Source organism: Cherax quadricarinatus, unplaced genomic scaffold, assembly GCF_038502225.1.
Source record: "Cherax quadricarinatus isolate ZL_2023a unplaced genomic scaffold, ASM3850222v1 Contig916, whole genome shotgun sequence".
In the NCBI taxonomy this organism is placed as follows: Eukaryota; Metazoa; Arthropoda; class Malacostraca; order Decapoda; family Parastacidae; genus Cherax; species Cherax quadricarinatus.
This window is the reverse complement of record NW_027195942.1, coordinates 7,693-21,993: the sequence shown is the minus strand read 5'-3', so window position 1 is coordinate 21,993 and position 14,301 is coordinate 7,693. Positions and strand designations below refer to the sequence as shown.

The window sequence follows — 14,301 nt, the reverse complement described above, 5'->3', positions numbered from 1 at the left end:
GAGATTCTAAAGAAAAATTGCAAAGATTAGTGGATGAGTTTGGGAATGTGTGTAAAGGTAGAAAGTTGAAAGTGAACATAGAAAAGAGTAAGGTGAAGAGGGTATCAAATGATTTAGATAAAGAAAAACTTAAATATCAAATTGGGGAGGAGGAGTATGGAAGAAGTGAATGTTTTCAGATACTTGGGAGTTGACGTGTCGGCGGATGGATTTATGAAGGATGAGGTTAATCATAGAATTGATGAGGGAAAAAAGGTAAGTGGTGCGTTGAGGTATATGTGGAGTCAAAAAAACGTTATCTATGGAGGCAAAGAAGGGAATGTAAGAAAGTATAGTAGTACCAACACTCTTATATGGGTGTGAAGCTTGGGTGGTAAATGCAGCAGCGAGGAGACGGTTGGAGGCAGTGGAGATGTCCTGTTTAACCCTTTCAGGGTCCATCCCGTAGATCTACGGCTTTACGTTCAGGGTCCAAACCGTAGATCTACGCCATGAGCTCAGCTCACTCTGATAAACTGTGAGTGGTACATTTGGGCCTAGATATGAGAGAATACATCTATGTGGTATGTGTGCACCACATAAAACAGATCCTGCAGCACACTGTGTATAATGAGAGAAAAAACTTAAATCATGATTTTTCGATTAAAACAGCAACTTTGCAGTGTTTTTTCGTATGTTTTTTATAGTTGTATTTGCGATTTCTTGGTCACATTTGATAGAATGGAAGACATATTACAGAAATAGAGATGATTTTGATTGGTTTTAGCACTGGAAATGGCTTGAAACTGAGCTCAAAGTAGCGGAAATGTTAAATTTTTGCCAATATTCAAGAGTAAACAAACGACTTCACACGTCTAATACACGTCAGCTGGTGGGTCTAATATACATTCACAAATATGGTGATGATATTTATACAATTATTACAGTATTGCATAACAGTAAATCTTCTATTTTTTGGTGTGAATAAAAATTCATTATGTGAATAAAAAATCAAAATGGAATTTATTTGTAAAGCCTCAAAACATAACTAATGAACAGAGGAAACGTTAGTTTAGTGCCAGGAATGCCTACATTGTTTATTCTGGACCCTATTTTGAAATTGGAATATTTTGAACTTTGTGTTAAATTGGCCAAATTAACAATTTCCAATCACTTTATTTTGTAGTTGAAACAGTTGACTTGGCGATTTCTTGTGCTCAATCGATAGAATAGAAGTAATACTAGTGAAATAGCTAAGAATTTGGTTGATTGGAATAATGTAATTGGCCTAAAATGGGAGTCAAAGTCGGCAAAATCGCTGATTCGTAAATGTCGCTGACACATCAAAATTCACGAGAGCATAATTTCGTCAATTTTCCACCAAATTTCGTACTTTTTGTTTTATTACCTTCACAAAAAGATTCTCTACGATTTCATAAGAAAAAATAACAAATTTTTTTTTTGAAAATTCTTGGACACTGGTGCGTGACTCCAGATTTGGGCCTTGGACCCTGAAAGGGTTAAGGGCAATGTGTGGTGTAAATATTATGCAGAAAATTCGGAGTGTGGAAATTAGGAAAAGGTGTGGAGTTAATAAAAGTATTAGTCAGAGGGCAGAAGAGAGGTTGTTGAGGTGGTTTGGTCATTTAGAGAGAATGGATCAAAGTAGAATGACATGGAAAGCATATAAATCTACAGGGGAAGGAAGGCGGGGTAGGGGTCATCCTCGAAAGGGTTGGAGAGAGGGGGTAAAGGAGGTTTTGTGGGCAAGGGGCTTGGACTTCCAGCAAGCGTGCGTGAGCGTGTTAGATAGGAGTGAATGGAGACGAATGGTACTTGGGACCTGACGATCTGTTGGAGAGTGAGCAGGGTAATATTTAGTGAAGGGATTCAGGGAAACCGGTTATTTTCATATAGTCGGACTTGAGTCCTGGAAATGGGAAGTACAGTGCCTGCACTTTAAAGGAGGGGTTTGGGATATTGGCAGTTTGGAGGGATATGTTGTGTATCTTTATATGTGTATGCTTCTAAACTGTTGTATTCTGAGCACCTCTGAAAAAACAGTGATAATGTGTGAGTGTGGTGAAAGTGTTGAATGATGATGAAAGTATTTTCTTTTTGGGGATTTTCTTTCTTTTTTGAGTCACCCTGCCTCGGTGGGAGACAGCTGACTTGTTAAAAAAAAAAAAAAAACAGCATCACACTTACCTTTATTGCAGACTCTTGTTGGTGTATGTTACGCAGATAAGTGGGATACCTGGGGACTAGAGCCTTGTCTAAGGGCAAAGGTAAAAGTTACACACATCTCAGGCATAAACAGGCCACCCAGGGCTATCCCAGTCAAAACAGAAAGCGCTAAACCAGCATTTGTTACTTCAATGGGTTGGTTAACAGAGGGTTAGGGAAAAATCCTAGTTAGGAAAATATATCTATTTATTCAACATAACACTATATACACACTCTAGAAACACCCTCATTCTAAACGCCCAAATGACGGTACACAAGAAACAGCTGGTTGGCAGTCCAGTAACCATAACACTCGTCCTAGCCAGCACCAGGCCGACTCTACTCCAATACCAACCCCATTTCTTATTTCTTCACTCATGCCACCGCACCCTGACCATGTCAGAGCCTGGGTGGGCATACAGGTAAGCCATAGAAGAGCCTATGGCTTGGGTTAGCTAAACAAAAGGAGTACACAACTACAAACTTATTTATATATTTATTTATTTATTTATTAACAATTTGAGCATACATACACAGGTACAAAAAAATACAGATAAGAGCAGCATGCCAAAGCCACTTATACTATGCATAGCATTTCGGGCTGGCTTAAAATTAACTAAGCAATGATGAAATCAGTGATAATACATTATTGTAAACAGATAACTATAAAGCACAAATGAGTATTACAAAGACAGGTCATATGGTTGCATGCATTGTTGTACATTCAGTCGTATGGAGTATTCTGTTAGGTAGTGTATTTAAAAAATAATAAAGTTAGATGGGGTTTTAGGTTTAACATTTATGTGATATAATTGTGAGAAACATTTAAGATATACAATTTTTAAGGTTCAGTTATTCAGTATTTATTTGGTTTTGAGTGAGTAAGTGATCTTTGAGAAGAGACTTGAATTTATAAACAGGTAGTGTTTCTTTTATATTTACAGGTAATGAATTCCAGATTTTAGGGCCTTTTATGTGCATTGAGTTTTTGCATAGTGTGAGATGGACACGAGGAACATCAAAGAGTGATCTGTGCCTTGTGTTATGGTCATGTGTTCTGTTGAGGTTGGCAAGGAGATGTTTGAGGGGAGGGTTAACATCAGAGTTAAGTGTTCTATGTATGTAATAGGTGCAGTAATAAGTATGGATGTTTTGTATGGTGAGTAGGTTTAGTGTATTGAATATTGGTGGAGTGTGCTGCCTGTAGTGAGAATTTGTTATCATTCTAACTGCAGCCTTTTGTTGGGTAATTAGTGGTCTGAGATGGTTAATTGTTGTTGAGCCCCATGCACAAATTCCATAGGTGAGATAGGGGTAAATAAGAGAGTGATATAAGGCCAGGAGGGCTGACTGTGGAACATAGTACCGTATCTTCGATAGTATGCCTACAGTCTTGGAAATTTTCTTAGAAATTTGTTGTATATGTGTATGAAATTTGAGTCTATTATCAAGGTGGATTCCTAAGAATTTTCCCTCTGTTAGCTTTGTGATAGGTGATCCGTTCATCATTATGTTAAGAGGGACATCTGTAGCTCTGTTACCAAACTGAATGAAGTAGGTTTTGTCAATGTTTAGTGTAAGTTTGTTAGTCCTCATCCAGGTAGATATTTTCTGTAATTCGGTATTTACAGTATTGGCTAGCGTGACTGGGCTCGGGTGAGAGAAGACGTATGTCGTGTCATCTGCAAAAAGAGTGGGTTTGAGTAATTGCGAAGCATTTGGAAGGTCATTTATGTATAGGAGAAAGAGAAGAGGGCCAAGGACACTTCCCTGTGGGACACCAACTGTAATTGGTTGCGCAGAAGAGTTTGCCCCATTTGCGTACACATATTGGCTTCTGTTGCTGAGGTATGACTTGAGGTAGTTGAGGGATTGCCCTCTTATACCATAGTTTGACAATTTCACGTGGAGCAAGTCATGGTCAACTGTATCAAAAGCTTTACGTAAGTCAATGAAGATCCCCAGTGGGACTTCTTTTTTCTCTATTGCAGTGTATATATGTTCTAGCATGTGTATAATAGCATCATTAGTATTTTTATTAGGCCTGAATCCAAATTGGCAGGGGTTGAGTATGTTTTGGGAGATAAGGTAGGAGTAGATTCGTTTATGAATTAATTTTTCGAAGATTTTTGAGAGAGGGTGTAAGTTGGATATTGGCCTATAGTTATTCAACTCTGTTTGGTCTCCTCCTTTGTGGATCGGGGTGACCCTTGCTATTTTGAGTACTGTAGGGAAGGTGGAGGATTCTATGGATTTGTTAAAGAGTGTTGCAATGATTGGTGATAGCACTTGTGACAGTTTTTTGTATATAAAGGGTGGTAAGGTATTTAAATCTCCTGCCTTGTTTTTTAGTGCGTTGATAATAAGGGAGACTTCGTATGGGTTAGTCGGAGCTAGAAACAGTGTGTTCGGGTAGTTGTCGGTGAGGTAGTCATTTGGTGGGGTATCTGAGCTTGGGATTTTATTGGCAAGGTTTTGTCCTATAGTGGAGAAGAAATCATTGAGTCTGTTTGCTGTTTCTGTTGGTGGGAGTTGGGGTTCATCTGATTTTGCTAATTTTATTTCGCTATTTCGTGATATCTTTTTTGTTCCCAGAATTTCTGATAGGATTTTCCAGGTCTTTTTTATATCACCTCGTAAGTTGGATAATCTGTTCTCATAATACAATTTTTTTGCCCTTCTTATCAGGCTGGTTAGGATTGACGAGTAACGTTTTGTTTGGTCTCTGGTTATGTGACCCATTCTGTACTGTTTTTCATATTGGTGTTTTGTATTTATGGATTTGAGAATGCTGGGTGTTAGCCAGGGACTGTTCAGTCTCATAGCTGTCATCTGTTTAGTTTTTTTAGGGCAGTGCTTGTTATAGAGGTATTGGGTCTTTTTTAGAAAATTATTAATACATTCGTCAATATCTGTATAGATTTCTAGCTCAGTGTGCCAATCAATGTTTGCTACTGCTGTTGTGAAGTTATTAATGGCTGCCTCATTGTGAAGTCTGAAGGTGACTTTAGTAGTGTCTTGGGGTAGTTTACCAAGAGTTGTTATGAGGAAAGTAGGGTAGTGGTCTGTGGTATTATCTGTAATTATGCCTGATTTTAAAGGGGATATGGTGTTGGTCCAGATGTGGTCAAGTAGGGAAACACTAGTCTCTGTAACTCTTGTAGGTTTTGTTACTGTTGGAAGTAACATACAGTTACTCATTGTATTTGTGAATTCAGTAACGTGTTGGTCCTGGTCTTGCAGGAGATTTATATTGAAGTCACCTGAAAGTAGTAAGTGATCTTTGTTCATGCGTGCATCAGTTATCATACTTCCTAGGTTTTGACTAAATTGGCTAATGTTTGACTGTGGAACTCTGTAGATGTTTATCAATGTGAGAGGTTTTTGTAGGTATTTGGATTTGAATTTAGCTATTATATATTCCCCATGTTCATCCCTTGTGCAAGTATTAGTGATACATTCTAGTTGGTCTGAGTAGTATATGGCTGTGCCACCCCCTTGTTGGTCTGGCCTACAGTTGTGTATGGCTGTGTAACCAGGAATGGCATAGACATCTGTACTATCAGGCTTTAGCCAGGTTTCAGTTAGTGTAATGATGGACATATTGGCATGTAAGGAATTTAGTAATGCTGTGAGGTCATCGTAATGCTTGCTTAAAGATCTGATATTGTAGTTAAAGATAGTTATGTTGTTGTTGGCTCTGAGAAGTGCCTTTGATTGTTCTGCAGTGTAGTAATTACAGTAACTGTTTGATTCATTTAAGTCATTAAATAAGAGGTTGGTATCAGGATCAATGCTTGTAATCATAAGATTTGTAGTGAATCTATAGTTAGAATTAAGTATAAAACAAAGTAAATAGTCTTAAGCTAAAAAATAGCACCCGAATTATTTAACAAATGTAAAATAATGAGCTAAGGTAGTTTTTTTTTTTAAGCTAAAATAAAGGAGACAATATAAAAGGGACTAATACAAATAAAGTGATGATCAAATAATGGAGCTTGGGAATATGATAGTAGGTAGTACTATAAAGGTAATTTTTTAAAGTTAGAATTATAGTATAAAATTATAATATAAAAGAGACTAATATAGGTTGTGGTGAACAATAAAGTGGTAATCAAATAAATGAGCTTTGGAATATAATGGCAAAATTGTGAACTTATTCTACTTTAGCACCTGAGAATAGCACCTTGATTATTTTAACAATTGTGGATATATAAACTAGGGTAGTTATATAAAGCTAAAATAAAGGAGAAAATATGTAAGGGACTAAAATTAAGTAATGGTAAACAAAGTTAAATGGACAGATGTTAGGAATTATAATATAAACTTATAATATAAAAATACAATTTGAAATGGTACTTGCAATTGCACTAGAGTCTGGTATAGGTTGTTGACAAGATCAAGATTATAACTAGATTTAAATTGACAAAATAAAATTCACAATTAAAGTACCAAAAGAATAATAGTAAAAAATAACAATGGTAATGTCTTGGTTATAATATGATAGTAAGATGGTAGACAGGTACCCAGGTACACAGGTACACAGGTACAAAGGATAATATAAAGGTTGGGGTTGAATATACAAACTTGAAAATTTGGCAACAAAATGTTATGGGAAGTATAAGATAATGTTTAATGTACAAAAGTAAAATTGACTGGTAGTAAATATGGTGTTTAATAAAATTTTAGTAAGTAATAATGATTACAAAAAAGTGAAAAAGTAATGTTTATTTCATTCAATATTGCACTGGTAGTTATACTTGGTTATATGGCAGTACAAGGTAATTAAGAGTAATCTAAGATAGTAAATGTGGTATTAAAACAGGTAAAGGTAATTAGACAAGTAATGGTTATTAAATGTCAAAAATGTTAAGAGTAAATTGAAATTTTAGTAAAAATGATAATTATTAATTTTAGTAAGTAATATCAATTGATAGTATTTAAAAAAATATGAGGTAGTAATATGGACAGAGAAAGTATCAATTCAGCTAATGTTTAAGCGAACAATAGTAAATAACAAAATCACATAAGGTGACTTATGCTTACTAGTAAAATCACAAAATGAGGTAGTTGATTATTTAATTACTAAGAGATTGCACAATGAAATTTGAACAATAATGGAGCAAAACATACACTACACTACATAGGCTTTTAAGTTGGACATTGTTTAGTTATTCTCTGTAAGATTAGTATCCCTGAGAAATCGTGATAGATCATTCTCGTTCGTGATTGTGTACAGTTGACCTACATTTGTTTTCCTAACAAGAATTTTCCCATCCCGTGTGAAGCATTGGTGTATTGTGTCGTTATTCTCCCGCTTAAGTTTTCTGACTCTATACAGGAGGTTCTGACGTTTTTTGGTAAGACACTCGTTTATGTATACCTCTTTCTTTACTTTAATAGATGCAATAATTAAGTCTTTTTTCCTGTAATGTGAGTGGAATCTAAGCATAACACTTTTTCTACCATGGGATCCTAGTAACCTGGCTTCTTTTATTTCAGACTCTGGTACAATAACACTTGTTTGGTCCTTTATGATCTGCAGAGTAATTTCTTTACTGTTTGTTTGGTTCATATCACTGGGAAAAAGTGGACTGTTAACTATTACTGCGTCCGATAGTTTATCTTGCTCAGTTTTATCTTCTTGGAGAGCAAAGTAGTCACTGAACTGGTTATCTAAGTTGTTCTTCCATTCTTTTACTGCTTCTTCAACCTTTGTATTAAGAGATATTATTTGTTGGGTATGGCTATCTATGACTGCTTGGATGGTCTTGTCACAGTTAGTCATTCCTGGTGTTGTTAACTTTTGTTCAAGACTGAGGATTTTGTTCTCGAGTTGTGTCATCCTGGTGTCTTGTTTTGTTAGCGTCTCTCGAAGATTCATATTTTCAATAGCTAAGTTGGAGATGCATGTCTTTAGGGTATCTGGATCGTTGGTCATACCTGAGAGACTACTTGGTAGGTTGAATCCGGGGAAGAGAGGGGAGGATGGGCTGGTGGCAGCCATGTTTGTTGTTATTGTTGTGGTGTCGCCTTGAGTGGTGGTGAGTGGGGTGGTTGCTGAGCCGGCGTCCTCCTGGCTACACTTGTTGAATAGTTGATTTTTCGGTGTTTTCTTGCTGGCCTTGGTGCTGTTTCCTCTTAGATTGCGACTCATAATACTACAGGAATTGTTGTAGTTAAGAAGAAGTTGTAGTATACAAAGCTTAGGGTTACGTTGTTCGGCTGGCAGCGGGGTGTTGCTTTCGGTTTGTGTGCAGTCTTCCTTTGATCTCTATTATTTTCGATTTGTAGGTTTCACTGCTGGTAATCTTTGGTCATTCTGGGTGCTACGTTGGGTAGTGCAGTTTTGCTTGTAACTAGGTCATCATAGGAGCATTGGTAGCTCTGGTAGTTGGAGAAAAGTACGGAGCTTGGAAGTCGCTGCTGCCGCTGCCGCCGCTTACACCGCTTAAATACACAGCATCTCCGACACCAGCCTCCACACCATGCTGACTCCACGTGACTGCCCCAAGCCACGCTTACCCCGCGTACCCAAACACAGTTGGAAAATAAATCCCTAGCAGGATTTCTTTATAATTATAGTTTAACCTATTTTACATTACCCCCAAAAGCACATTATGAATTATAAAATTATGCTTTACAATTATAACATTCATACTATTATGACACCCTTCTCTACTGTATATACATTACAATGTCATGCAGAACCCTGCATAACAGTGTATGAAAGACGGGAGGAGGGGAGAAGATGGAGAAGTTACACTATTGTTTGGAAGGGAAATCCCCTTCCATAAAGACTTTAGGTACTAAGTCCTTATCTGGGGTTACTTCCTTTCTTTGTTTTTTAATGCCACTAGGACCAGCCTGAGAGTCACTGATCCCCTGTCGCTCAAAAAATAGTTCCAGAGAGCTCCATTTCTGGCATCTTTAAGATTTGCCTAAAATGGGACAAGGTATTGTCATTGAACATGTAGCAGACACTGCCTGCAACAGCTTTGTTAGGGCGATGTTCCTCCACAAATGTTTGCACCTCACTCCACTTTGCACAAATGTCCTTAATCTTTGAAGAAGGCACCTTCTTCCCTCTCTCTTCCTCCTCCAGTGAAGCAATTTCCTCACTGTGCTCTGTTGCTGTTGCAGCTCTTCAAGGGGTTAGCTCCTCAATGTGGACCTTCACCAACTCTTCCACATCCTGGCCACTCACATCCAACCCCATGGACACACCCAAAGCCACAATAGATTCCACAACAGGCATAGGGTTGTCAGGTGTGTGTGGGGAAGTACCCAGGTTGGTGTGTAGGGAAGTGTCCTGGCTGGTGTGTAGGGAAGTGTCCTGGCTGGTGTGTGTGGGGAAGTGCCCTGGCTGGTGTGTGTGGGGGAGTACCCTGGCTGGTGTGTCTGTGTGGGGAGTACTTTGGCTGGTTTGTGTGGGGGAGTACTCTGGCTGGTGTGTTCTTTCTTGAATTCTATCGTTTTTCTCGCCTTTTTACCAAAGGGCTGGCACTAGGAGCTTTCTTTGGGCCCATGGTGGCTTATTTAGCAGTTGCAGGCACAAAAAGAATGGATTATTATGAAATGTATCGTATGAATGCATGGGGTGATGGTCACTCACTGAAACAATGCCACACTGGCTCTAAATGGTGTGTGGGAGCCTTTGTGTGTGCATGGCCACTGGGAGGCCGCTCAGACGCATTCTGTATGACCGCCGAATTTTGAGGCTATATTTTGACGAAAAAAGTTGCTGATAATCGAAATTCACGAAACTTGAGACTCACGAAATTCGGGGGTCTACTGTACTTTCATTTTTGTTATGTGATGAAGCTAAAGGGAGCATACATACCATTTGTGACTACAATGAAAGATACAAAAACAAAAGTACTATCTGACGTTTGTTAGATTATATAACTGTATGCATATTCAGTATTCTAATAATACTGTGCTTTACATAGCCAATATAAAAAATTAAAACACAAATTTGTCAAAAACCCATGTACATTTAGCCTGAATATACTAATAGTCAGTCTTCAGTATTTCAGTATTTCTCAGTAGTCCTCGCTCTTCTCTTACCTTTGGCCTCCCTCACCTGCTTGAGGGCGCAGACCTGATGGGCATGGATAGCGAGATCTGGTGTTGGCACAGATGGAGGTTGTCTGGTTAAGTGGAGTGTGTAGGTGTTGAGGGTCCAGGGCTCTGAGTGGCCAATGTCCACCGCTGCCAGGACAAGACAGTTCTCACCCAACCTTAGTGTGTAGTTCACAAGTCTGCTGAACACCTCTCATTTATATTATTATTATTAACAAATAGTACATTGTTTTTTAACACCAGTTGTATACTCCAGGTCTCCCACTGAGGCAGCATGACTGGAAAAAGAAGAAAACCTTATAAAGCTTTTCTTATTTTTACATTTAGTAATTTATACAGAAGAGGTTGCTAGCAACTTCCTCTCAAAAATATTAAAAACAAAGAAGGCCTCTAGCAGGCAGACTAATCCTAATTCTTACTCTAGATTGACATAGGTTATAGAGCAGTACATTTTAATATTCATTATTGCATACTGTTATAAAAGTTAGGTAACTGAAGTGATTAATTAGATTTATAATAATGTGGTAGTACAAAACATACGACAATGTTACATTCAGTAAATTCAGTAATGATTACAGTGGAACCTCAGTTTTCGTGATTAATCCTTTCCAGAAGGTCTGACGAAAACCAAATCGTACAAAAACTAAAGCAATATTTCCCATAAGAATTAATGTAAATCCAATTAATCTGTTCAGACACCCTAAAATATCAACAAAAAATACATTTTAGAGAGAATAACTATAGTTTCACACACAGAAAACAATGACAAATAAATATAAAACACTAATAAAATGGATAAATGAACATTTAACATAACTTTTACCTTTAATGAAGATTCTTGTTGGCATATGGAAGACGTCGAGGAGGGGAGAGAGAGGAGAGGTTATTGTTTGTAAGGGGAATCCCCCTCCATTAGGACTTCAGGTATCAAAGCCCTGATCAACCGATCATTGATGAGGGCTTCCTGTATATTCCGGCAAGCTCAGCCACATGTAAGCCACTTTCATACTTTGCTACAATTTATTTCTTGTGTTTCTTGCCTTCCTTATCAAAAGGCTGGCACTAGGAATTTTCTTTGGCCCCATGGTGGCTTATTTAGCAGTCGCACTCAATAAACAAGCACAAAAAACAATGGATTATTTAGAAATGTTTCGGATGAACGCTCGGAGTAATGCTCACTGAATGAGTAGCAAAGGCAGACTGAGCCACGAACGTACGAGTGGCCACATCCGGCGGGCAGGCAGATGCATCTGGCACAGAGAAAAACCAAGTGGATGAATGAAAACTAAGACAAAATTTTGCCAAAAAGAGTCATCGAAAATCAAATTTCACAAAAACTGGGGCAAACGAAAACCAAGGTTTCACTGTAATTAGACTTATAATAATGAAGTAGTACAAAACATATGACAATGTTACAATCAGTAAATTTAGTAATGGGGAATGGTTAAGTCTTGGCATGATGCACTGTTTCTATTAAAGCTCCTATACTGGGAGAGTATCTTAGGCAAACTTAGGGAGAACTTAAGCTTTATTAGCCAATAGCAATATGTATTAGGAATTTTATGTTTACAGTCATTTAGGTAAGTTTAAGTGTAAATTAGGGAGAATTACAGATAATGAGAATAAATCTACAGAGTGTCCCATAAGTCTGGACCCATGGAGGCATCTCAGGAAATTTCTGTGACCGTGATTCAGAGAGTGCTGTTGCAGTGGAGATCTTCAATTATGTGTGCGACACAATGGTGGACACTTTGAACATATTATGTGCTAAATTTTCAAACTATTTTGTAATTTTATTGTTCTTTCCCTATGGGTCCAGACTTGTGAGACACCCTGTATTTTGTTTCGTATGTGTGCATGACACAAAAAGAGAATAGGTGGTTTTCCTATAGTTAGCTGATGGTGGGATGTGCTAGGGATATAAGATTTTTTTTAATGGTAGTTTTGAAAATGGTGGTTGAATCTGCAGTCCTAGAGTTTTCAGGCAGGGAGTTCCAGACTTTAGGCTCTTTTATGTACATCATATTTTTGTAGAGATTTAGCCAGACACGGGGAATGTCGTAGAGATTTTTGTTTCTGGTATTGTGTCTATGAGTCTGGTTGGTTCTGTAAATGTAGGTTGCACAGTAGTAGGTGTGAATGTTTTGCACAGTAAGCTTAGGTCTTTGAAGAGTAGGGGGGTGTTGCCTAGCATTGAATTGTGTGATTATTCTTACTGCAGCTTTTTGTTGGGTTATTATTGGTGGGTTGTTGCTGTTGATCCCCAGGCACAAAGAGCATAGGTGAGGTAGGGATAGATGAGTGAATAGTATAGTGCGAGTAGGGCTGATTGTGGCATGAAGTAACGTATCTTGGAGAGGGTCCCAACCATTTTGGATACTTTTTTTTTGTTATGTGTTGGATGTGGGTGTTGAATTTCAGGTTGCTGTCAAGGTGCAGGCCCGGTGGCCTGGTGGCTAAAGCTCCCGCTTCACACACGGTGGGCCCGGGTTCGATTCCCGGCGGGTGGAAACATTCGACACGTTTCCTTACACCTGTTGTCCTGTTCACCTAGCAGCAAATAGGTACCTGGGTGTTAGTCGACTGGTGTGGGTCGCATCCTGGGGGATAAGATTAAGGACCACAATGGAAATAAGTTAGACAGTCCTCGATGACGCACTGACTTTCTTGGGTTATCCTGGGTGGCTAACCCTCCGGGGTTAAAAATCCGAACGAAATCTTATCTTATCTTATCTTATTTGCCCTCATCATGTTTAGCAGTAAGAGTGTTGTCAATCATAATGTTCAGCTGGGCTACACCTGCTCTGCTAAAATGACATGCAATTTAAATGCTGTACATATCAGGTATTTTACAAGATAAGAATAACAAATATTAATGAGTACCATTATTTAGTGAATTGTAATGTTTTGGCTTGTAATTTTCCATTAATTTTTCAGGGTCTGTTAGATCAGATAGACAAAACCTCGGAAGGCCACCCACCCTAATCAATAAAAACTAAAAATAAGTACAGTGGAACCCCGAGTTTTGGCCGCCCCAATTATTATTATAATCAAGGGGGAAGCGCTAAACCCGGAGGATTATACAGCGCCTGGGGGGGGATGTGGAAGGCATTCAGGCTTAATTCGGGGAACTGGAGCACAGATCCAATTCCCTAAATCAAGAGCCCCTCACCAACATCAAGGAACCTTCCTTGAGGGGTTGGCCGCCCCAAGTATCGGCCGCTTTTTTCAGCTAAATTTGTCCAGAGTTTCAGCCTGTGTGCCCCGTGTTTCGGCCATCGTACCAGACCTGTCCGCCTGCCTGCGCAGGGTGAGCCAGTCTAGCTTTATCCTTGGGTGAACATTACCCTTTGTGCTCATCCAAACATTTCACAATAATTCCTTGTGTCTGGTGCTTGTTTATTGATTGTGACTGTGAAACAAGCCACCATGGGCCCAAAGAAACTTCATAGTGGCAGCCATTTGGTAAAGAAAGTGAGAAACACAATAGAACTGAAGAAAGAAATTGTAGCAAAGTAACAAAGTGGAGGAAGAGAGAGGCGAGAATGTGCCTTCTTCAGTGATTTTACGATATGTACGATACTAAAGCAGCACTTTATCGCCAGTCAGCGAGAAAATGTAGCACTAACAGTGCAGCAAGCAAATTAAGAGATTAATCGATAGAAAAAGGACAGCACGAAACTGACTCCTCATATGTTGTTGGAGTTATATAGGGCGACTGACAACACTGCCGTCTCTGTTGCCGCCATCACCACCACTATGTTCAACTTATCTTTCAGTGACCCTTATTCATTCAACAACAAACACAGCAACACTTGTCGGTTAGGGAGACATACTGTATAACGTATTTTATTCATTATAGAGTATTATATCATGTTTCCATGTTATTAATATTGTTTATTATCTCATATTAGATAAATTGTGTTAGATAAATAAGCCGTAGAGTTGATATTAGTGTCATATTGAAGGACTATCTTGTCCTGCTTCCAAACAAACTCCCCTGCCTCTTTC

At 38.5% G+C, this 14,301-nt stretch overlaps 1 protein-coding gene across 7 annotated transcripts in view; it reads right to left on the bottom strand.

The window, feature by feature from the left end:
• LOC128692428 (zinc finger protein 436) overlaps positions 1-14,073 on the bottom strand; it is a 108,394-nt gene extending 94,321 nt beyond the window's left edge. For 5 of the 7 annotated variants that reach the window (XR_011391269.1, XR_011391270.1, XM_070080755.1 and 2 more), the window contains exons 1-2: positions 13,977-14,073; positions 10,292-10,568 (exon numbers count right to left, since the gene is read on the bottom strand). The gene's annotated coding sequence lies outside the window, so the exon portion shown is untranslated. The other 2 variants (XM_070080758.1, XM_070080756.1) reach the window with 2 other exon arrangements.
• Between the last annotated feature and the right edge of the window lie 228 nt (positions 14,074-14,301).